General features: G+C 33.4%; 1 long non-coding RNA gene across 1 annotated transcript; it reads right to left on the reverse strand.

Annotated features, from left to right (window-relative positions):
• Positions 1-1,108: 1,108 nt before the first annotated feature.
• On the reverse strand, positions 1,109-24,910 carry LOC122198793. Its single transcript, XR_006193163.1, has 5 exons — positions 24,777-24,910; positions 13,449-13,612; positions 12,284-12,364; positions 3,739-3,818; positions 1,109-1,213 (listed from the first exon to the last, which is right to left on the reverse strand). It is a non-coding gene; the product is annotated as an uncharacterized LOC122198793 (long non-coding RNA).
• Positions 24,911-26,098: the final 1,188 nt, after the last annotated feature.

Here is a 26,098-nt window from a genome sequence, read left to right on the forward strand (position 1 = left end):
TGTTAGATCAACTTTCTTTTTGTAAATCATATATTTAAATAGTTATTTATTAACAAAATAATAAAACAAAACCAAGAAAAAAAAAACCTTTACTTAAAAAGCAGAAACAAGATGATTATGTTTTGTTTTGTTTTGTTTTGTTCACCAAAATATTTCCACACCAACATTGCCCAGGTCAAGGTGAATGGTAAGCAAAAATTGACTAATGTTTGAATACATGTTTGCATAGAGAATAACAGATTAAATGGTTGAACCATTCTGGTTAATATGCCTCCAAATTGGAAAGCATGATGTCAATGCCTATGCTACTCAAAAGAGTGATCATTTCAGGTTCCGAGGCTAAAGGTCATGCGATTTGAAGTGTAACAACCCTGAAAGATAATCAATGTTTTCTCCAGAGATGTGCTGCACTAAGAAATTACTGAATGCGTTTTCTTTTCAGAAACAAATGCACATGTTACATCTCTTTTGTTTTTCCAAACAACACTTAAAAAAATTAGAAATTATTTCTTATCATAAAGTTGGGAATACCTTACCTAATTTCAGAACAGTCCACAACAGCTTTGCTATCAAGATTTCTGTTAATTTGCCAAGTGTTTTTACACACTTCTCTTACTTTTCTCCAGTGTTATAAATTACTTTGGGCACCAAATGAGGAATCTAGTTCTTAGAGCCATTCAAGTTGCATTAATTTGTAAATAATAAAATTGATTTAATAAATGTACAACAAAATAAAACTAAATATTTATAAACCGCAGAAAATTTCATGGTTAAGTATAGTTACTAGCCCATTGATTTCTCCTCTCACAATATGAAACCATATAAATACTTTTCAAGCTGATCCAATAATTTTTCTTTCTTGGATTTTCTTTGTCATCTGTAATCACATTAAGGAATATGTATAAAAAGAATGTTACTGTCACCTTCTTTACAGCAGTAGAAAAAAATCAAACAGCATAGGAAGAGTGTTACTGAGATGATCTACATCCCTCTTAATGCTGCAGTTGGTCCCAGGGTGATAATTGACATTCATCATTGCCTTCCTAAGCTCATTCTAGATCCCTAGCTAGTAATTCTACTGGTTTAAGTAGCTTACCTGCTGGAGTGACCCAGACTCTCATCAATAAAGGATCAGTGATTCTCTGTCACAGGTTGCGTTCCTCAGAAGAGAAGGTAAGAAGTCTGTGGTCCAGGATTTATATTAAGGATGACCCTTGTGAAAGAAGAAAGAGGAAGCAAGATCAGGCAAAGAGAGAGCACAATATAGGCATGATAAAGTCTTTACCGACCCAGCAGTGAGTTCTGGGGCAAAGGTTGCCTTTTGGAGTTACCCTTTGCCAGTACAAAATGGCCAGGCTTCAATACCTGTGCCATCAGATGAAGTTTCTTCTAGAAGAGTGGAAACATGGGAGAAGTGAATCTGTGCAGCTGAAGCCAACACTGAAGAAGTTGACAGCTAGAGGCTATCTGCTAATGACACTTCCTGAAACCTTCCTTAAAGAGAACTGAGTGCCACTTCTCCATACCTACCATATACTGATTCTTACTCTTAGCAGGCTATAGCTGTTGTATGGACCATTTACAGTTACAGCCAGCCAAGAGAAGTTCTGCTGGATCACCTGTATGTGACACATTCTTTCCTATATCCATTATATAATTGTAGCCCTACATCCTCATGATAATCAGGGTAAATAACCCATGTAACTCACTACCAATCAACTGAATGTGGAGACCAAAATGTGAAGGTAGTAAGTAGAAGGGTATTGACTGGGAAACATCCGGATATGTAGAGTTGCAATGGTGATATATAGAAGATTCAAATGACTCTAGTATCCCAAACTCCCAAATGTCATTTGTAGCTTTTTTTTTATTTGATAAAGTTTTTTCTTTTTGGGAGAGGATGGTGTGTGGTGGGGAACACGCTGTAATGACTTCACGAAATTTCTAGATTTATGATTACAGCCAGATTTTATCACTACTTAAATAGTTGATCACAAAATCAAATTCAGGAAAATTACAATAAAAGACTTGATAGATACATAGATCTACATGGTATACAGGTATCTGTATTTGTACATACATGTGGGAACAAATACTAATCCTATTATATCAAGACAAGATATAACGAGTTTGAACATGCCATTGTGATATATTTAACAGTCTTGCCCATGGGCGCCTAGGTGGCTCAGTCACTTGCATGTCCAACTCTTGGTTTCAGCTCAGGTCATGATTTCACAGTTTTGTGGTTTCAAACCCCATGTCAAGCTTGAACCTGGCAGTGCAGAGCCTGCTTCGGATTCTCTGTCACTCTCTATCAGTCCCTCCCCAACTTGTGCTGTCTCTGTCTCTTTCAAAATAAATAAATAAACATTAAAAAAAAAAGTCTTGATCACATATATAGGGGAGTGAACACTTCTCCCTCTATTTTTCTTGATTCTCCAGATAGGGCTCTCCAAATTAGACAGTCAAAAGACAGATTAACAAAATAAAAATACCTTCTTAGCACATGCAATGATCGTCAGCAGAGAAACCCCAGTGATGACTAACTCAAAAGGGTAGTTAGAACTTGGGCTTGTAATAGCATCTTAGCAAAGGATAATAAATTTGTAAAGAAGTGACACGCAAAAGAAAAAGCTTTTAGATTTTTTAGGAACAGCAAATCATGGGAAATAAATATATGGGGAAATACAAATATATGGGGAAACTATGGAAGACAAGGGCAAGTTAATAAAGTTTGTTTATAGAGACCCTTTCTCGGTGCCATCTCAACTCTAGTGATAAAGATGTTATCTCCATCCTGGTAGAGGAAACAGGTGAGGTACACCTTCACAAGGGAAATTTATGTTCTTCTTTCAGGAAGATAAGGGAAGGACAGAGAGCTTATCCTGTGACTGCTTCTTTTCAGTTGCCTTCAGTTCAAAATAATTTCTTATGTCAAAGTGACAATTTTGGGGTCTCATGCTCTGAACCCCTTTACATGCCTTTTGCAATTACCTAGCTATGTTTCTAATCATATGCTTGTTGATTGCCTGAAACCCAGATTCAATAGTGGCCTATTATGGCTAAGATCCCAGAAATACTTTGATACAAGACCCACTACATGATTTGTGGGACACAGTGCATAATAAAAATGTGACATATCCTCATTCAAGGTAGAAAAACTGTTTGTTAAAGTCACTAAAAATATTATAAGACCTTTCCCTTTTTGGGCTCTCTCTTGACCTGTAGTATTAACTTATTTGCTATTTGAAATTTTAAATTATTAGCATGGATTTTAAGGTTCATTTTTATATTGTGAAATTCAGTTTTCCATACATATATAAGAGCATTTAACCCATATAGAATCACTGAAATTTGTATTCCATAGCTCTTGATGCACATGTATTTCATTTTCTCAGAATACTGCTCCAGATTAGCTCGACTGCTTTTATTCTATTTCTTCATACTTTGCATATTCTTTCAACACTCTCTTCCTTTGGGTTTGCTGATGAGTAGGGAAAATCTGGATGATGCCATATTTCCCTATTTTTTGATGACATCATTTTCAGTGTGGTTATCAACAAACACAGGGAAGTAACACAAGCAAGATAGGAAGGGATAGGGTTCCTTGGTCATTCAAGTTTTTTAGAATGCTATTGCCATCTTCAAAATTTGAATTAAGTCTTAGCTTGAACAGAAAGTATGATCCCTCAGGGCTGTCAGCACCCTTCCTTTTCAATCATAGATGTAACAACTTACCTTGTATTTGTTTTCTTTCTTGTTGAATTCCATGAATTGTGGGTCACCTGAAATACTGTGCTCATGGGGCCTCACAAATGCTATATGAAAACAGGAAGGCAAGGATTAGAGAGGACAGATATTGTACTTATCTCCTTTGCTAACATGTATACTGCATTGTCTCTTGGGCAGCTGAACATTAAGCCAATTGTGGGGGGCTTCTGAGTGCATGTCACTGTGTGACTACAGGAAGCTGATTCTGTCTTTGTATGATGTATAAAAAGACGTTTAAATACTTAGGAAAATAGAAACATTGTCATGTTTTATCACATATGACGTATAACCTACTATGGAATTCAAATACAGAGTAAAGTAAGTACTTCATTAGGAGAAATACACTGAAAAAATATTGCATTTTTCATTGAATATTGCACCAGTATTTCTAAAAAATTACTGTAGTGGACCTTTCCCATATATTAGTGATAAAAGTCAAAGATGATGCCATTGAAATAGGACCTCATGGTGGCATAATCTAATTAGGAGGTATTTAACAAGAGCAAGAAGGGCAGAGTTACTATGATAGATAGCAGGGCAAAATGGCATTCAGAATGATCTGATCCAGTGCTGTATTGATCATCTATTCCCTAGAAATTAATTGGATGTGTAATTGATCTATATAGCCCAAACAGTTCTGTGGAAAACCTGAATTAGAAAACTACAGTAATGTTCCTGAGAAATATGGAATAAGGTCCTTCTTTTTATGTCAAATAAACCTTGACTTGCAACTGTGCTCTATCAGAGGAAACAATCACCCGTTAATGAAATCAGAGATTTTGATAAAATAATAGACCTCTGAAAATGGGCCTAGGGTTTGAGAGTGTGGTCACATACAAAAGAACCTACCTGATGAGAAGGATTTTAAAATCAAATGTTCAATAATGACTTGGCCTGTGGATATGAGTTACCTTTTACCCCAATGTATTAGTCTGTTAGAGCTGCCATAAAAAAGGACCACACACTGGGTGTATTAAACAATAGAAATTTATTTTCTCACAATTCTGGAGGTTCAGCAGGGTTTGTTTTTCTTAGAGCTTCTCCTTGACTTGTAGATGGCTGCTTTCTCCCTTGCCTTCACTGGCCCTCTCTCTGACCTTGTTTGTATTAAAATCTCTCTCTTTCACTTCCTCTTTCTTTTTTATCTCTCTCTCTTTTTTTTTTAATAAGGACAAAGGTAAATAGGGCCTCATTTTACTTTAATTACCTCTTTTTAGATTTTATCACCAAATAAAACCACATTCTGACAGTACTGGGGGTGAGGACTTCAATATTTAAGTTTCGGGGGAAACACAAATTAGCCTATAACATGTAGCCATGAATTCATGGACAAAGTAGCCGTGGCAGTAGGAGTATAGGTTAAGCAGGAACTCAAAGACATGGTCTCTTTTCATCAAATCTATAGTGATTGATGGTTGGGTGTCTTTTCTTACAGCAGCAATGACCAATGTTGTTTGTACATGAGACATAATATCATAACTTGTTACTCCAGTGTTACATCTAGTGGCATAATGATTTGATTAGACCCTTTCCATAAAAAAACTACTCTGTCAGGGGGCTATTCAGCAGCCTATTCAATATTCACCTACTGCACTTACTGTGAGCATAATTTTAAGAAGTGGGTTTTCAGTCCTATACGCACTGAAACAGTGGAAGATATATCATGTTGTCTCTTCCAAAGCCACAATACATGAGTCCAGGAACTAAGGAATGGAATTGGGGGTAGTATATATCACTATTACAACTGAAAACCACTTGTAAAATGCTTATTCTCTGACCCCAAAATCTGGACTTCTGCTGATTTAAGAGGCTCTGCTGGTTTAAGAAGTCTGACCCTGAATCTGAGCTCTGCTGGTTTAAGAGGTCTTATTGGTAACCAAGGGAGTAATCCTTCCACCAGGGGATATAAGAAATTTCTGTTAAATTGGAAAGCAAGATTCTCACCTGTCCTTTTGGCTCCTAATGACACAGGATAAAAAAGAAAACAGTATCTGGTATAATGGAAGGAATCTGAAGACTTTCTAGAAATGAAGTTATAGTTTTAATAAATTGTGAGAACTGGTCATCTTCTCTAACTAGACCCTGTCAGGTAATATTTTAAAGGGTAAAGTTGCAAAACTAAGTCTGCTTTGGTTGATTATTTCTGCAATTTAGGTTATATAGCAAACATTTTCCCTAACCTGAAAGAGATAAATCTGCATTTTTGAATTTTGCCAAAAATATAAGGAAAGCACATGAATAGATAAAAATACTTTCATCAAACATGGTATTATTGAAGATATTTTTTAAATTAATGATATTTCAATTTTCACAATCCTTTTTGATTATGGCAGCTTTAAAAATGTACCTATAAATGAAAGGATAACAGATAAAATTAAGTCACTTGGTAACTCTAAGTAAAAAAACTTTTTTTGTATACTTCCTTCCCAGAAACTGTGAAAGTGAATAATTTAAATTATTGGGCTTTCAAATATTTTTGTGATTTATTTGGTTTCTAATTTTTAATTTCAACAAAGTTAAAATAAAACCTAAACTATCATTAGCCAAAAGAATGTTATTTTTTACTAGTCATGATATGCCTTTTGTCATATAATTCTGAAGATTTCCTATTAAAAACTCCTCAAATTCCTATTTTTTTAAAGAAATAATTTTTTTCCAGTGTTTAAATCTATAGAAATGAACAATGGATAGATGATCCAATATATTATCGAGATCCATTCATCTCATTAAGAAGTGAATTTTAGGGGCTCCTGGATGGCTCAGTTAGTTAAGGGTTCAATTCTTCATTTCAGTTCAGGTCATGATCTCACAGTTTGTGAGATCTTCACTGACAGTATGGAGCCTGCTTGGGATTCTCTCTCTCCCTCTTTTGTAGCCCCTCCCCTGTTAACAGTTTCTCTCTTTCTCAAAATAAACAAACTTAAAAAAAAAAAGAAGTGTATTTTAAATACAACACTATTCTTTTTGCTTCAAAGTTACATATCAAAGTGTGCAATATATTTATGTTGTTTTGAGTAACTCTAATCTAATAATTTTCCTGGAAGATATATTTTTAATGTATAGGAATTTATGATAACCTAAACTTTCAAAAATTATTTTTACTTTATCTACATAATTTTGGGGCTGAAAACTATAATAGGATTATCAATAAAAGTCTTTCTAGAGTAAATAATATATTAGGATAAAATTTTGTTGGGGAAGTGGAATAAATTCAAGCTCAAGAAGAAAAAAAGCATTTAATTACTTTTTACTTGTAAAGAAGAGCTTAGTATTTTTTCCCAAGGGATGATGATAAATATTGAATACCTATGACATTTAGATTCCAAAGGATATATTTTTAAAAGTACTGTAGCATAGTTTTTTAAGGTAAATATTTAAAATGTATTTATTTTGCAACTTTTAAAATTATGACATCAATAAATTTGGAGACAATTGAGGAAGAATAAGAGGGACTGGCAGTGAAATTTCAAATCATGTACTGGGGACATAGGAGTAAAATTATGTGCACGTGGTATTCTGAAAACCAAATGCAGACTTTCATGAAGTAGGGAATTTCCAGTAACATACAATACTGTTAAGAAGTTAAGTAAGAAGAGACAGAAAACCAGGCATTGATTTTGACAAAATAAAATATGTTAATGTTGGCCTTAATAAGAGCTGTTAATTTTAATGGTAGAGGAATTACAATATACTGGTAGCCTAATTATAGTGCACTGAAGAACAATTAGGATGAAACAGAAACAATAGGCGGGCACAACTTTTTGAGCCCTGGAAAGGGGAATAGAGAGAGAGGACAAAAACTGAATGATACGGGGTTTACAAAATTTTCTTTAGGTGGGTGGTGACCACTAAAGGAATGGTAGATGACAATGGTAATTGTATGACCATAACAATGTCAATGGTTCCATGGAAAGGAATAAAATTATGTTAAAGGAGAAAACTGATACAAGTACAGGATTGAGGGATGTCTGTTTGATTACTTTTGTTTTGTTTTGTTTTTGCTAGTAATATAGGATGGGTACTAGAACATGGGTAATAGAGGTGTAAATAGAGAAGTTTTCTTTAGATTGGGACAATCACTTATTATTCCATGCTAATAGGAATGAAAGCATAGTGTGTGGTTTCAGGTACAGGAAGCTGAGTGAAATGACAAGGGTAGTAGTAGGGTGATGGGCAAGTTGGCTTAGAGGAGTGATGGACGAGTTGGCTTAGAGGAGACTGACGAAACAGGGGATGTTGTAAAACAGAAATTCAGAAAATAACTTTACTAAAGAAGTCTGGTATGATTGTTTGGCAGCGGTGATAAGAACTTGACATTTTTCATCATAATTTTGAAATACTTAGCACTTTGTGTGGTTGTCTCTAAGAACAGTCAGCAGCTTTAAAAAGTTAGATTAATGCATCAGAGAGGAGAAGTGTAATGGAGTTAGCCACATTTTTCAGTTAGTTATAGAGAATGACAATTAGCTCTAGGTTGGGTTAAGAAGGAAGGGGCACATAAGGCTGGTGAAGTATAATTTATGTAACAAATTCCCCCACTTTAAGTGTACAATTCAATAGTTTTCAGTAAATTTACCCATTTGTGCAACAATCTCTACAACCCAGTTTTAGAACATTCCTAGAAGTCTAATAAGATTCCACCTGCCCTTTTGCAGTTAATCCCTATCCCCACCTCCATCCCAGGTAACCATTATTCTGATCTTTTTCCTAAATATTTACTTTCTCTGAACTTTTCATGTAAATGAAATCCATGGTCTTTGGGTCTGGTTTCTTTAACTTAACATAATTCTTTCAAAGTTTATCTGTGTTGTAGTATGTATCGGTACTTCTTTTAATTAATATAACTAATACGCCAAATAATATTCCATTCTATGAATACACCAAATTTTGTTTAGCCATTTACCAGTTGATGGATATTTGGGCTGTTTTCACTTTTTGACTAAGATGGATAAAAGAAGTAATATTTGAAGTCAATAATGAAAAGACAAAAATATAAACAAGTGTTTTGGAGGCCTATGGTTTTGTCAAGAAAGATTACTGTCCTGGAGAAAGAGGTAAAGAAATTGAAACAATAAAAGTTTAGATGGATCACTGATGTGATGGTTTAAGTCATCAATGACAAAGAGAAGAGTAGTGGAGGAGAAAGACAAGGTGAGTTAGGTACTGAACTCATAAGTGAACTTCAATAAATGACAATAACATGAAGGGATGAAATGCAGTGAACTCTGATGACCTTTCCATGCACTGGACTATACATGAAGAAGGAAGGATGTGAGACCACTGGCAAGCAGCAACGTGAAACAAAGTTTTACCCATATCTCCTTTATGGCATTGGTACATAGAATATAAGAGAAATAAATTAATAAATCTACTTAAGAGGGATGTAGATGAAGTAGTACATTCAGGAATAGCAATATTTAAATTAAAGCAAGAACGTTATGGAGTGTCAGGGCAGATTACTTAGAAATGACACAGTGAAACTGTTTGGGGGAGAAATGGGAATGAGATTAATTCAGAGCAATATTTCTCAGATATCAGTTTCAAAGTCCCATTTTATAATAAACATTATGTGATACCACTTTAAAATTGTGAAGTGAAATTCATAGAAAATATAAACAACTGAAAAGATACTTTAAAAATCAATGCAATATCCTAGGATTCCTATAACAGAAGGAAATCGTTTATATTAAATAATGTGCATCAGTATATAAATGTTCAGACATGATTCTACTATAAGATATAATAACATAGTTAGAAGCCTGCATTTCTACTTAGGATCACCCTGAAGGAGGTAAAAATGCAAATTGCTTGTGGTATGCTGTACCACAACTCTAACACCAACAGAGTCTATTGGTGAGTCAATTTTCCAATATGGTGAACAATTTTAGTGAAGTTCCATTTTTTTTTTAAAACATGCAGTCTTCCCTTGATTGGCATGGTTAAAATCTGGGTGGAGAATCACATAACACTGAAGACATACCAAGTTCCTTATATTCATATGTAAAAGATAATTAGGGTCCAGTTTATGAATATACTAAACAGCACAGATGGCTTAAAAATCAAATTATACCTATTATTTCTAAATGCAGACTATTAAATAACAGTAGTCCTCCTCTTCACAATAATTTCACATACAAAAACACTGTTTCATAGTAAGAGAAAATTACATATTTAGCGCTAGTAATTCAAGGGAATATGCAGAGTAGTGTGGGAATTAGCACTTATAAATGAGGGATTATTTTTAACACGTTTACATTAAATAGCCAAAAAGATAATAGAGCATGATAGGATCGCCTCTGGAAATCAGAGTATGAAACTACTAAAGACCACAGGAAGCTTTCATTTTATCCCTTAACCCCTGGTTAAAGTGGGAGAGGAAAATCTGAAGAACATGGTATGCTGTTCCTGCCCCTCAGAGAGAGGCTTCTTTGATCTGATCATTTGGTAAAATAAATCAGGACAGAGCCGGGTCTTGTAGGTACCTAATGCTTTTGTGGCAATTGTGAATGCTTCACAAATGAAGAGGAGACAGGTAGTTAGCACATTTATTAAATCTTCAACCCATAGCATTTTAGAGATGATTCAGAACCCATTCAAACTACTACACCCCAAGTAAGCTAATTAATAACGGGTCATGTCTGTTTAAGTGGCATTTATTAAATATTTCTGTTATGGAGAAAAGAATCTAAGCACCATGAGGATGACAGGAAGGGGGAAAAGAAAAAGAAAGAGAGAGAGAGAGAGAGAGAGAGATCCCAGTACTTCTCTACTAGAAGTACTCAGCTTCTAGTGCATTGTCCTAAGTAAATGAATTGTTGACCCAAACCTGCATACTATACTTACCCAAACAAATGTCTCATAGGTGTGAAAGTCCAGCCTTCTTAGAAGTAGCTGAGCAAACAAGTGGTATCATCTGGCTATACACGCATTGAGGGGATCATATGGGCCTTTACCCTAAGTGACTTTTCAAAGTTCTACTTCTAGCTACATGTTCCTTTTTTCTGCACAGGCATTTGACTGACAAAGACTTTCTCTATCTCATTTATTTATAAGTTCCAGTCAGTTAACATACAGTGTAAAATTACTTTCAGGCATACAGTATAGTAATTCAACACTTCTATACAACACCCGGTACTCATCACAAGTGCCCTCCTTAATCCCCATAACCTATTAAATTTTTTTTTACATTTATTTGTTTTTGATAGACAGAGAGAGACAGAGCACAAGTGGGGGAGGGGCAGAGAGTGAAGGAGACACAGAATCAGAAGCAGGTTCCGGGCTCCGAGCTGGCAGCACAGAGCCTAACGCAGGGCTCAAACTCACAAACCTTGAGATCATGACCTGAGCCAAAGTCGGACCTTAACCGACTGAGCCACCCATACACCCCAAACCCCATTACCTATTTAACTCACCCCCACCTCCTCTCTGGTACCAGCAGTTCGTTCTTTTTAGTTTAAGAGTCTGTTTCTTGGTTTGTCTCTTTTTTTTCCCTAGGCTCAAGTGTTTTGTTCTTAAAACAAAGTGTTTTGTTCAAGTGTTCCACATATGTGTGAAATCATATAATATTTGTCTTTCTCTTTCTCTGACTGACTTATTTGTATCTCATTTAAATTCCTGTGGTGCTATAGTGCCCTTCAAGAATGGTACACTTGTCTCCAGTATAGCTGGTTAATCACTTTGTGTTTCACAAGTTTTTGGAAAATCTAGATAATCTAAAGGCAAAAGTAATGTCCAAAGAGGCTACCTCAATTCTCATAGGTAGATAAAAGCATAATTATTAACAAAACCAAGATGAATAATGCACTTTCTTGTCTCAATGTATTTTTCCTCTGTGAGGAAAATAATATAGGTTAATAGAAAGACCGTACGTAAAACTCTAATGCTATTTGCATCTTTTTGCTTCTCCAGTTGAAAGCAATAGTGATGATTGCATTAATAAGGTAAAGATAATACCATTTATAACCTTCCAGGTGATAACATATTTTCCAATGTGTAACCACATTTTTATATTTTAAACAACTTTACAGAAAGTAAGAAAAATTTAGTAGTTCATAGACAATATTCAAAACAGGTGTCAGAAACAGAAACCCATGGGGGAGGGGAAGGAAAAAAGGGGAAAAAAAGGAAAAAAGAAAAAAGGAAAAAAAAAAGAGGTTAGAGTGGAAGAAAGCCAAAGCATAAGAGACTCTTAAAAGCTGAGAACAAACTGAGGGTTGATGGGGGGTGGGAGGGAGGGGAGGGTGGGTGATGGGTATTGAGGAGGGCACCTTTTGGGATGAGCACTGGGTGTTGTATGGAAACCAATTTGACAATAAACTTCATATATTGAAAAAAAAAAACAAAACAGGTGTCAGAAGTACAGATGTTCACACATATCAATATTCAATTAGGGAACAGCAATTACTTTATTCTCATTCTAATACAGAATCTTTATATATACAGTTCTTTATTAACCTAAAAGTATTGACTAGGTTCTAGTCTTAAAATTAACATTCATTTGTGATTAACTTACTTTTGTTCTCTATGTGAAATGAGTGCCCAGTCCAGGTAAACACAGAGTTTTTAAAATCTTCATATACAAGTAAGCTTTCCACTGCAAAAGAATCTTTAGTTAATATATTGTAAGTTTAGTATATATTAAGTCAAAGAAGGCAGAACATGTTTTCCTAATTTACTCTCCCCAAAGTTTTTCAGTCATAATGTTTAAATTTCAATTACATTGTTTTATCTCCACATATGAATGTTCAATCTATGTAGATGAATATGAATGTATAATGTTATTCTAGTTTGAAAAAATATACTTCAAAGCATCTGATGAGCAACCAGTTTGAATAATGTATAGTTTTACAGTGATTTTCCTCAGAAGAACTTAAAGTGAATACTTTTATATTAAATATGCTAAAATTATTTCAAATAATTAAGACAGAAATATTTTATAACTCCACTTCTTTACAAAGACTGAGTTTCTTAAACAATGAGATCAGCCATACTGCATAACTAAAATTATCATATAAGCTATCATATCATCTCAAAAATGCTTTAGAACACAAACTGAGAGCAAATCTCATTATGCATATTTCAAACACAAACAATGTATGAACTCATTTACATCACAACTACTGAGAAATTATTTGAAATGTGTTTTACAGGTTTTTCTTAGATGCAAAATATTTCCTTTCCTTCCAAGTAGCTTGTAAAGTTCATAATTATATATTTGATTCTTTAATTTTTCATACAAATCTGAAATCTACCACAGCAAACTAATAATGAAATGATTTGCTGCTTGTTCAGCAATCCTTAGTTTTTCCACAGGTTCATTTTTTTCCTTTCTCTGGAGGAACACACCATTACATTTTCTAAATCCTTAACATGTAATGATCTTCCATTTTTAACCTGTTGCCAATTATCAGCCCCACAGAAGCTATCTGAACATGTGGTTAGTGCACAGATTAATAGCATTGCCCAACTGTTTTCCATTTCATCCAGTGCTCAATCTAGAATCCAAAAACAGAAACAGTCTTGCATTGAATTACTCATAAATTGCTTATTAAGGTGCTAACATTGCACTCTTACTGCTTCTTGACATTCCACAGGCCTTAGGAACTATCAACCATGGCATTTTATTATTATACTAGCTCTCCATTTTAGGTTGGCTGGGGAATAGCTTTCGGTGATACCTTTCTAATTGGCTTCAGCTCCTTAAGTATGGTTGGCTTCACATCCTTCCCATCTGCTACTCCTTTTTTCATTCCTTCGTGTTTAGTTCTTGACCATTTAGTATTCATAATGTAAAAGTTTTCGACTTTAAAATTGCAAAAATATTGCTTGAAACCACCTACAGCTTTATCATTAAAATACAAAAAAAAAAAAAATGATTCAACCAGTGGACATTGATCTGTTGTGTGTGTTAAAATAAATGCACATTTTAAAGGAACAAGGGCACTTCATAATTAAAATTCAAATCTTAAGCAAAGTTTTTAACATATTTTTTCTGAGCACCACCCTTCTCAAGCATAATACCTACGTGTTTAATAAAATGAAACTTAAACCATATTAAAAGTATCATTGGTTTGAACTGATGAACATGTAGTTTTTTACATGAAACAACATCTTTAATTTTCACATATTAAGTTTCCCAAACAATAATATGTAGCTTCATATTTAAAATAGTTCCTTCATGACTGTAAAGTAGAAATGACAATATATTGCTTCCCTTATTAGTATGTTAATAAACCCGAATGTCAGTATAGAATAGAGATTTCTATTAGTTGCTTCATATGTCAAAATAGTATCTTCTGCTTTCTCAATAACCTTCTCAGAGGCGTGGAATTCTTAGTATATTTTAAGTTCTGACTGAACAACAACAACAAAAATGTATGTCTTAGAACATCAGTACCATTTTTCCAACTCATAGGAGGCAGGAGAATAGCTGTCAGTTTGTTAATCCTTTCACTAGACAAAAATCTATTCAAATGCTTGGAGTCTTGTTACTTAGCAAAATGGACTGCATATGTAATTATGTATCTTATATTCATTGGCCAAGTTAAAATTTTGAAGTCTACAATTAAAGGGCTTTACATGTTTATCTGGAAAACGTCTACAATTCCTTAATCTGTTAAACAGTTATATATTTTAATATATCAATCTTATTGAGGTATTTTCTTTGCCTCATAGTGTGTTAATATTTTATGGCTAGCTCTCAGAAGTACAACTACATGTTTCATTTATTTTGCTCACTTTATAAAGTTTCAGTAACAACATTTTGTGTCACATAAGAATTTGCTTTATTCAAGTATCTCTACAATGAATTTTGAGAGATTAAAAGATGAATTAGGTAAACCACATTTCCTATGTTAGTGTAAAATTAACTTGATATAGCTTTCTATTGTATTTCTCTGTATACCTGCTGATCTCTTGCATTCTAGTGTTCTTTCTTTCTGTGCCACTGGAATCATTCTATGATGTCAAGTTACTTCACACTAAGGTTTTTTTTTCATATATATATTTTGGGATTTTTTGCAGGATTGGATGCCAATGCCACTATTTTTTCTATATTGATAATATCTCTGATTCTCCTATTCTATTTTTGGCTACCTTACGTCTCTTTCGCTGTTACTTTTTTTTTCTTTAATCATTAACTTGAAAAACATCTGAAGGCTTGTAGTATGCTCAATTCTGTCTTAAACTCTTTTTATATTTATTTTTCTACTGGGATCAGCCATTTATATTCTCTCTTTTCTTTCTTTCTTTCTTTCTTTCTTTCTTCTTTCTTTCTTTCCCTTACTCTCTCTTTCTTTCCTTCTTTTTCTGGATTTGATAATATACAATATTCTCTCCTGTCTTCTGAGAGTCATTCATTTATATTACTCATCAATACATTTTTGCTGATATATTCACAAATCCAAAATGGATTGAATTATATAGCAAAACAAATTTAAATAAATAAAATAATAAATTAGTGTGCACCACATATTTTCTTTGAAATTCTCAGTCTTATCTAATATCTCTATCACTCTAAGTAAGTCTTGTTTCTCTCATATGTGACTTAAAATCACATATATTCATATATTCCACAACTTTTCCCATTAATGAATCTTGGCAATTTTGTCTTTAATAAATCTGTATCCCTCACAAACTCATATTTCACTTTACAGAAATCAGCTATGTTGTTTCTCTTATTTCAGTCATTTGATTTTTGATTTTTCAATTCACACCAAACTCCAACATTGCTGTTAGGATTTTCTTTTTCAAATGTTATATGCTCCCACCCTCCTCTTTGAGGACTTAGATTGATTTTGCTTCTGTCTATAAAATGCAAATTCTTCCTCTAGGTGAGACTGAAGATAACTGTTAGCTTTCTTCCATATACCTCTGTGTATATCCTCATTTTAATTTATACTATGTGCTACCACACTAGATAAATAAAATTATCTATGCTATCCAATGCACATTTAACTCACCCTTGTTCTTTTCTTGTTTCTAAACCTAAAATTTAACAAAACTCTAAAAAACAGTTTGTAGAAATCGATTATTCCACATATAAAGTGATGGTAGATAATAATATTGATTATTTAGTTCCTTTATTATTGTCTGTTTTTCCTTCATTTTTCCTTTTCCAGTAAGTCAACAGCACCCATCATTACTTTGAAGAATAGATTGTTATTTCAATAACGTTGAGAAATGAATATTTCATCTTTTTTGTTTGGTTTTGAGATGGTTTATTTGCCAATTCTTTTTGTGAAAACCATAAAAAACTAACCACATGAATGGGTGCTTGCTGGAGGGGGGATGATGCTGAGGGGAGAAGCTAGGAGACACTACTGGAAGGTCACCTGAGCTGGAGAAAGAAGAAAGGAAGGAGAAGCATGAGCACCATGTATGGCCAGCATTAGGCATTTTTGAGTGGAGCAACTTCAGAAGACCATCTATCCACTGGAACGAACAAGACATTTCATCTGTGCTGAGGAACAGATCTTTAAGTCACTGGTGAAGAAGGGTCTCTGCTAACAGAGACTGAATTTTGTGCATCATTCAGAAAAAATCAAATTCCAGTTTGGGGCTTCTCTATCTGAATGATCTTGGGAAAACCGCCTTACTTTTTTTCTGTATTCTTAGTTTCCTCAACTATAAAATGAAACCATAATGATAAGAATATCTACTTTTAGAGTTATTGTGAGCATTGATGTGACGATATATATAAAGAGCTAAGAATTCTTAATACATTGTCTTCAATAAATTAAGGTGCTTTAAATGTGTTTTGATAATAACATCTTAAATAAACATTTTTACAACAATTACTTCCATGTGATTTCTAGTGTCTACGGCTTTCCAAATTAAATAGAAGCTTTTTTTTTTTTTTTTTTTTTTTTTTTTTTTTTTTTTTTTTTTTCTTATTGGTAGCTGGGTGTTTGGGACTGTTTATTTACCATTTCAAATCTCATAAGTCCCACCTTTGATGCCAGAACCCATCAACTTTTGGTTGTAATTTGACAATGCCTTGACATAAGCCCATGACATGTAAAATACTGCTTTCTTCTCTTATATACAATAGGAAGATCTGGTCAACATTCACACATGCACAACCCAAAATTTCCAGGTGGCATGGGAGAGCAGGAAATAATTCTTAGCCACTGGGGAATGAAAACCAATGTTTCCCTCTTTCCTCCCTCAAATGTGCATCTCTGGAAAAAATATTTCAGAAGGGTCCCCAAAAAGCACTGTGGGATCTAGTACTAATCAGGAGTTGCCTCCTTTTTGCTGGATTTCCTACCCTTCCTATTTTAGTACCTGTCCCCCCCACCCCAACATTCTGTTCCTCCCTGGGCTCAAATTCCAAATAACTCCATGCATACAAGTTGGCTTCAGGCAGAAGAGAATCTGAGCTATGACAGGCTGCTAATCCTCTGCCCAGGTAGCAAAAATAATTTATCATGCAGATTTTAATATTAATTCGTACCTTATATATGTTCAAATATATGTTGCAAGGATGTGTTTTAACTGTTTCAGAGAGCAGTGTTTTGCTCTCAGGCAAAAATTTGAAATTCTTAAATTTGGGAATTTTATTTCAACGAGCACTTTTAATGTTTCATAACAGTGTGTGTGTGTGCATGTGCGTGTGTGTGTGTGTGTGTGTGTGTGTGTGTGTGTAGTGTTTTCATATCGTTTTCTACTAACACATTCTTAGAAATAGGAAACTACCTCAAAATGGTCGCAATCTCACAAGGTAGCCAAGACCAGACCACAGCTACATGACCTCGACAAAATCTCCAGATGCGCCTCTGTTGCCTGCCAGTACACAATTAAGAAAAGGAGCCAACAGAGGTGACACCAAGGAGTTAGCAACAGGCCCTGATGCTTTGAATAGAACATACATTCAGACTTTGGCATCTGGTTCCTACTTTTGCCAAATGTGCCTTGTTTGTATCCACAGCTGTTAAATGTGTTTGTTGAAAAGGGATAGATCAGGGAGAAGAAAGAGATTGGCAAGGGATATGCCAGCTTCTGTGGGAGGCAATGTCAAGCCAAAGTGCAATTTACTCACAGATAATTATTTGTTTTAGAAATCTGGTGTCATTTATTAGAATAACTGTGGTATGTGGTAAGCATGAACCTCATGTTATAGCAGTAATCTTTACACTTCATTGTAAATCAAGAACTTGTAATTGTGCCGAAATAATTTACACATAAAGAGCAAATATATCTTCATCTACTTCGAATAACATAAACTATTTAGATTGAATTATTAAAGACAGGGGTTTATACAATTCTCTAATCATACTCATGATTTTTGGCCTTTCCAAACATATTAGCAAATAAAGTGTCTTTCTATTAACTATGTTAGGTGGTACTCTATTAACTATATGAAATTGTTAACCATTGAAAAATGGCTGAATAATATATGTAATATTTAAATCTTTAAAAGTGTGCATGTTTATTCATATTCTAAGCTTTATTGCTATAACAAAAATTTATTTAAAATATTTTGAAGTTGGAAGGTCAGTCCAATTATGTATTAGAATAATTGACCTGATGCAAATTTATTGAATTCACAGTTTTTCTATTATTAGAAATATTTAGAAAAATGGTATAATTTTCATAAAAAGAAATTTATGTTTGAGAATATACACAAACAAGTCATTTTACTACTACTAGTTTTTGTTAACTTCAAATAAAGTCATTGATGTTCCACATCAAGGGGCAACATAAAATTAATCAGAAGTTGGATAGCTTGCGTAGTGTGCATAGCTTGATAAAAATTGTATAGTTCATCCATTAAGAAGTCAATTTTCACTTGTCATTTTAAACTAATGACTGTTGACTAAATCTTAAGAGTTCTTTTTATTCTAAAGTCTTACATTATTTTACGTTGCACATATTGCATACATTAAGATTTTATATTGTCCTATCTTCGGTATGCTGAACTCAAGGAATCACAGGAGTGGATAAATACATTTATGAAATACTGTATTTTTCTATTTTAAGTTTTCTAATGCCTCAGCCATTAGGGATTAAAACATTAGGGTGGTTTTTATAGTTGGAAAAGTGATCTTAGAAATTAAACAATTTTTCAAATTAGAAAATATGCCTAGAAATTCTAAACTGTTTCAGAATCATATTCTTCCTTTCTAAAATTTATGATCCTTGGGGCGCCTGGGTGGCGCAGTCAGTTAAGCGTCCGACTTCAGCCAGGTCACGATCTCGCTGTCCGTGAGTTCGAGCCCCGCGTCAGGCTCTGGGCTGATAGCTCGGAGCCTGGAGCCTGTTTCCGATTCTGTGCCTCCCTCTCTCTCTGCCCCTCCCCCCTTCATGCTCTGTCTCTCTCTGTCCCAAAAATAAATAAAAAATGTTGAAAAAAAAATAAAATAAAAAAAAATAAAATTTATGATCCTCTATTCCAAAAGTGTTTCAAAAGGAAAGAGGGAAAAGAGATTCACTTTATTTAGGATAAAGGGAGAGTCCTGCTGCTCTTGTGATAAAAGAAAAAGAATTCTCTTGTCATAACTTTCCACTTCCTTTGTGATTAAACTATCTCTCATGATCATAGGAAAATTTCTCCTACTCTTATGGCAATAAAATCTAATGACAAGGACCCTGATTTAAAAAAAAAAAAGAAAGAAAATATTTTTCTTCACCTATGTCCTTTTTTAGATGTAACTCACAAGTGAGAAGTCTAAACTGACACTGTAATTCAGGATATTGTAAAAGACCCGTCAATCCCATGGATAAATTTATGTGGGGTAACTGTGCTAATACAGACCATACTATATGATTGAAAAAAAGAATCAGCTAACATGAGATGTGATGTTTCTATTAGCTATTGTTGAAGTCAACATGCTGCCAGGACCAGCCAGTAGACCATGTTCATGGGCTCCCTAGTCCATCTACCTCTTTTTTAGTGTTTATCTCTGCACATGTGTGTTGCCTACGTTTACACTGCTACTATTGAAATATCTTTATTTATGATTTTATCATGATCTTGAAAATATAGTTTATGGGGTAACATGATAACTAGGATTATCCAGGCTCACACAGATATGAAGCACATAAATATTATGTAAAAACTAAAGCGGTATAGTTTAATTTAAAAATAAAATTTAGATTACCCGCTTGAATGCTTTCATTTGCAATTAACAACACCCAAACTAAATTGTTTCACACAATGTAAAGTTTCACTGGTGGTGTAACTGAAAAATGGAAATTTAGATTGCTCCTCAGGGCTTCAGTTCCCACTTTAAGAGGACTGTATTTCACATTTTCATGTGTCTTAAATTCTTTTCTGATTGGCAATTTGCTATCGCCAGTAATAGATACATGTTTTTTCATGCATAAATAAGGGAAAACACATCACTGTTTTTCACAAGTGGGAACAAACTTCTGAACCTCGATCTAACTGGATCTACTGGAACTACTCACTGTGGCTGGTATAATATTAGGCAATGATTGATTTAACTAATTGGTTAACCTGGATTACTGCTCATTCCAGATCTAACCTTCTTTGTAATGGAAACTTCTTGATAACATATAAAATTCATTTATAACATTTGGCTAACTAACATGCCAAACAGTGTCACTGCAACAGAATGGTTGATCTTCTAATATTTGCTTAATGTTAAAAAGAGAATTGTATATTGGGTAAGTAACGATTTCCCCTTCCTAACATTTCCAAAAACAAAAACAAAAAGGGTGTCCAGTTGCAGTTTAGGATCTCACTAAGTATGAGTTTTCAGACTTAACTTCTTTGTGTCTATAAAATAGTGTAAAAGTAAATTTTTTACATTTAGTTAACTTGAAAATATGATGTATTTTACATGCATATTTCTAAATTTGTGGAAGTTTTGAATATTATGTTTTGTATTTTGTAAATACTTAGCCAAAAATGATAAAATCATTATTTGATATTGGTAAAAAAAAATACAGAATAAAATATCTATTAGGTAGCACTAAACTTCTAGTTGTTTTTCTCATTACTCTCCTTCAAGGAAAAAAAGAGGATACACACACCCAAACTAAATTGGGTGTGTACATACACCTGTACACACACACATATATTACACATATGTATGTGTATATATGTATATACACATGTATATACAAACATGTGTATAAATATATATATTAATGCACATATGCAAGTGACAGGGAATTACACACCAATTAATTCATTTACTTTTCAGTTATTTTCAGTAAGTGCTAGTCTTTATTTTGCAAAGAAAGTTATATACTTGAGGGATTGTGAATTTTCAAAGTATTAAATGTTCTCACTGGGACCCCTACCACTGTTTGCTATGCAGTGCTGGTTGTTAGGACCATAAATCTGGGCATATAATATTAAGGACAGGGTTGGAGCTGTCTGATTTGAAGCATATAAAGTCTTAACTGCCACAGATAATGTCAACCCAAATTATTATTTCCATTTCAATACAGATTATAGGACAGAAAGACATAAATGGAAATTAAAAAATAAATTCACCACATATTTCAGAAAGTACCTTTTCATGTTGAGAATAATAAATGCTTAGACGAGCCTGCAGGCAAAGTTGTTGAGGCAAAAAGCAGGAATGTCATTCAAGAAACAATTAGATGCCATCCTTGGGGAAATGGAGTACTAAAAAGGATATGCCTTGATGGACCAAATGACCTTTATTCTCTCTCCAAAAATCTCTCATGTTCTTATAATTCTAATCAAGAAATATTTCAGCAATTTGGCCTCCAGCAATGTCAATTCTTACGTGAATTATTCACCTTACCAGTTCACTGCTGAGGAAGAACCTTTCTCATAGTTCTACAAAGAGCACATATTGACCAGATGTAATTCCCAACATTGTTGTTCATAGGCATTTTATTCACAAAGATGCCTTAGGTCTGAAATTATAAAGTGCTTGATTATAGAAAAAGGCTCTTTTAAATCCAATGTGATTGCATACAGGACCAAGCTAAAGAAGGGGGACTTAACTAACTTCATTAATTATAGAGGGAATGAGGATTCTTAAAAATATTTTCTTGGCAAAAGTTATTTCTCAATACAGTTGATTCTTGAGGAATGTGGCATATATAAATGTTTCTTAATTATTTTGGGTGTATTAATGGACTGTCTCTAGCTACTGACTTTATTTCAATAGAATATTATAGAATTAAACATTTTAAAATAGGGATCTAAAAGGAGGTTAATTCCAGTTGATCTAAAATCAAAATCATTCAATAATTACACACTTTTGAAAGCTGGCAATGGATACTGAATACATGTAATATACAAAATTGACTCAATACATTTGATTAAAGTTGGGGAAATCAGCTATCTACAGTCTTCTAATTTTCAATGGATTTAGCTGAACACAGAATTCTTGAGAATCCAGGGATATTGTGAAAGCTACATTCCCCCTATTATGTTCTTAAAGTGATATTCAGTGAAAGAAAAAGAACATGTTTCTATCTGTCATCTAAATGGACTCCTAGAGTTCCCTCTGTGTATCACAAATTGGAACTCAGTGGTGAACTGAGTGTTGAGAGCATATTTTCAAAAGCTAACAGAAGGTCACATAAATTGGACAGTTCAAAGCAAAAGAAACGAGAGGCTTGACAAATGCCAGTATATTTAAGTGTTTTTAAAACAAATAAATATTTTATGAATTGTTGCCAAAGATAAAAATTATATCAATTATGTTTAAAAAATATATGTTTATTATAGTGCAAATTGTTTTCACAATAGATTATATCTGTTAGTAATTTGTAAATGACACTTGTATGAAGTACTATAACAAAGCATTATACTTATAAAATTAGTGGTAAAATTTATAAAATAGTCTGTGCTAAAGAGAAAATAGGTGAAAATAATATGCTAAATAATATGTTCTGTGGACTAGCTCTTATAACCTTTTAAATTATGCAGCCATAGATAAAATAAGAGCTCAAACTGAACTTTCAATTGATGGAAAGATTATCTCCCATCTAGAAAATGAATTTTTAACATGGTGCTGAATGTATAGAGAATGGTCCTATGACATAAATTATAAACAAGGACAAAAACAAATAATTAAATCAAGTAACTCTTAAACCATGCATAATCAAATCAGACCTGCTGTAACAAAAGTAGCAGTTAATCGCTGCTAATTACAAGCTGTTGCTTGTAATAATTATATCAATTAGGCTATTGTTTTAGTCATTTATATGATTTTTAAAAAATTCATCTAAATATAAATGTTATTAAAATTAATTAATCCAATAGTCTGTAAAATCGCCTTTTTCTTGTTCACTTTCATTAAAAATGGCTTTTGGTCAACTATACATCAATTAAGAAATTGCATTTGGCCTTTTTGATATTAAAGATAGCTGGAAGTTAGTTAGAGGTCTTTCTTGTGAACAATGTGTATGATCACTCTGGATAATCAATCCAGTGTTTGTGCAATAATAGGATTATAATGTCATAAGACCAAAGTATGCTACTCTGGTATAACAATTAATATCAATATTTGCTTAGACTGATGGTTTCTGCATAGCACAGAATATGGTATGTTGTGGCATCTAATTTACTAGGTAAACTTCTGCCCAATCAATCAACCAATATTTCATTTAGAATCTGTTCTTATTTAACTACTAAGCTTATTAACTTTTCCATGTGTTGAAGTTGTTCTAAAAGCATCAAAATTACAAAGTTAATATTAAATGAAATGGCATCTTAATAAATTAAAATTTCACTTAGCTCTATCTTTCTGTAAGGGATTAACAAAAACTATAAACTTTAAAATGATGAAAAATATTATTTTATTCCATTTTATGAATAAAACAGGGCTTACACTGGATCCAAAATTATAACATTTGGAAATTTAAAAAAAATTCAACACAATTCTCTTCCTTGTCAAATCATGCAAGTTGGTAAGTGAAAATTTTAGACTAGATAATTGATTCTAGAAATAACAAAAATACTTGACATTGCTGAAAAGTGAATTGTATTCTCTGTTTCTATTAAAGGAGGTCAAGGTAAGTCAGACTAACAGATTCCTACTGAGAAGAATTAGGAAAAACTTGGAAAACTACTAAAAAATAACCTTTTTGATAGCATTAGAGAAGTGATAGTGAATAATGACTGATACAGTCAATATCTAAGAGTAAAGAGAGAAGAGAGACTTATTCCCTAGAACACTTCTACTTATCAGCTCATGAATCAGCTGAGAGTCCTTGAACTGCTTGTTCCAATCAGTGACAAAGTAGGGAGGCACTTTATTTAAAAAAAACCCAATGGACAAGAAGCATATGGAAAGATGTTTACTTTTTTCGTCTTCAGACAAACGCTAATTAATACTATAATGAGAAGCCTTCATTCATGCTGGTGGGAATGTAAACTGGTTATACAGATTTTGGTAAACTCTTTTGCAGTATCCAGAAGAACTGAATTTATGCTAACTTTTGATGCAGCAACTCTACTCCTTGGCCAGGACTGTCATAAATGAGTATATACTGCCTACAAAAAGGAATTACATAATAACATAACAACATTATTTATAACTATAATTCTGGAACCCAAATCCTTATCAACACAGATGTATTTCTAAGTGTTATATACATGTAATGAATACCTTACAGCGATGTAAAATAACAAATTAATATACCTAAATAACATGGATGAATCTCATAGCACATTAAATTGATTAAATAAATCAGATGTAAGTAATATTGATTGTATATTTCATATATATAAAGCAGACAACTTGTTAAACTATTTATTTATTAATAACTAAATTTATTAATTTATTAACATTAATGTTAAATGCCAGGTAGTGGTTACTTTGGTGAGAAGGGAAGGAGTAGTGACTACGAGTAGTCACCAATGAGGATTCTGGTTTGCTAATGATGCTGAGTATCTTGACCTGGAAAGCATTTATATTCTATGTTTACTTGTACCTTCTCATTTCTTCCTTCCTCCATCCCTCCCTTCCTTCCTTCTTTTTTCATAATACTTCAATAAAATGTGCTTCAGGGTTAGATTACTCTGCCCGTTGAGTCATACTTACCTGGCTGTAGATCTTGTTGAGAGTTTGAAGAAAGTTATGGGCCAAACTCTAATTCCAGGAAATTTAACAAATATCCAGGTACATTTCTTTGCTAACATTGCAATATGCAAACAAATTAGAAATTCATGGCTTCTGAGTCAACCTATGGATCAAAGAAAAAATAATCTAGAACCACAGTAGCTATATTCTAAAATATATGGTTTTGGGCAGCTAATCATTAAATACCATTAAAATTTCCTAGGGTGTATCCTGTGGTAATTGGGAGAAGAGGGGAGGAGACAAGCATCAACCAAAAGAACACACACAGAAACACACACAGAATGAAATACAAAAAAAAGACATGTCATAAAGGAAAAACATATTATCAGGGCAATTTAAAATTTAAAACTATTCCCTTGAAATCATCAATATAGAAGCAACTTGTGGAAATAGTCTAGTAGTGGCTTGCAAGTGGAGATGCATATGTCACAATGAATTGTGACACTTTTTCTAAAATCCATATGTGGGGCCCCAAATCTACCTTACATAAATACTGTATAATGGAAACCTCGGGGTTAAATTCAAGCATTTCTGTATTTTAAAGCTCCACAGGTAATCATGATATGAACAATAGGTTAAGAATGTTAGTTTAAGGTATAAAGTCAATGCAACACCAAAATTTATTTTTCTCATTCAGCCATACATATTAATAATTCAAGTAGCCAGTTATTCTACTTAGTTAATAGGACTCCATATGTGATGGACAGATTCTAGGGTGGCCCCCAATGGCTTTCAATTCCTATTACTTGCTTCTAAACAATAGAACAACACAAAGCTAATGGAATGACACTTGCATGATTGTGTCACATCATGACTATTGCTAACAGGCTTGCTCCAGAGATTCTCATTGTTGGCTTGAAGAAGTTAAGTGCAAATCCTGGAGAAGCCCTCATGGCAAGGAAATGAGGGCAGCAATTACAAACTGCAGGTGATTGCTAGGAACTACAGGTGGCCTCTAAGAAAGAGGGCAGGCTCCATTTTTTTTTTTTTTTCAGCAAAAAATTGAAGCTCTTAGCCACAAGGAAATTAAATTAAACTTTCCACAAGGAAAGTTGCATTTTTTAATGTTGTCTTTTATGAATTATACATCTGGTGTCGTCTATACGAAATCTTTGCCTAAGTAAAGATCACACAAAATGTTACCTGTATTTTCTCTATTAGTTTTATAATTTTAGTTTTTATGCATGTCTGTCATTCATTTTGAGGGTTTCTGTTTGTTTTTGTTTTTGTTTTGTTTTGTTTTGTTTTGTTTTGCATGATGTGAGGTAAGGATTTAAGTTCAT

Source organism: Panthera leo, chromosome C2 (genome assembly GCF_018350215.1).
Source record: "Panthera leo isolate Ple1 chromosome C2, P.leo_Ple1_pat1.1, whole genome shotgun sequence".
NCBI classification, from domain to species: domain Eukaryota; kingdom Metazoa; phylum Chordata; class Mammalia; order Carnivora; family Felidae; genus Panthera; species Panthera leo.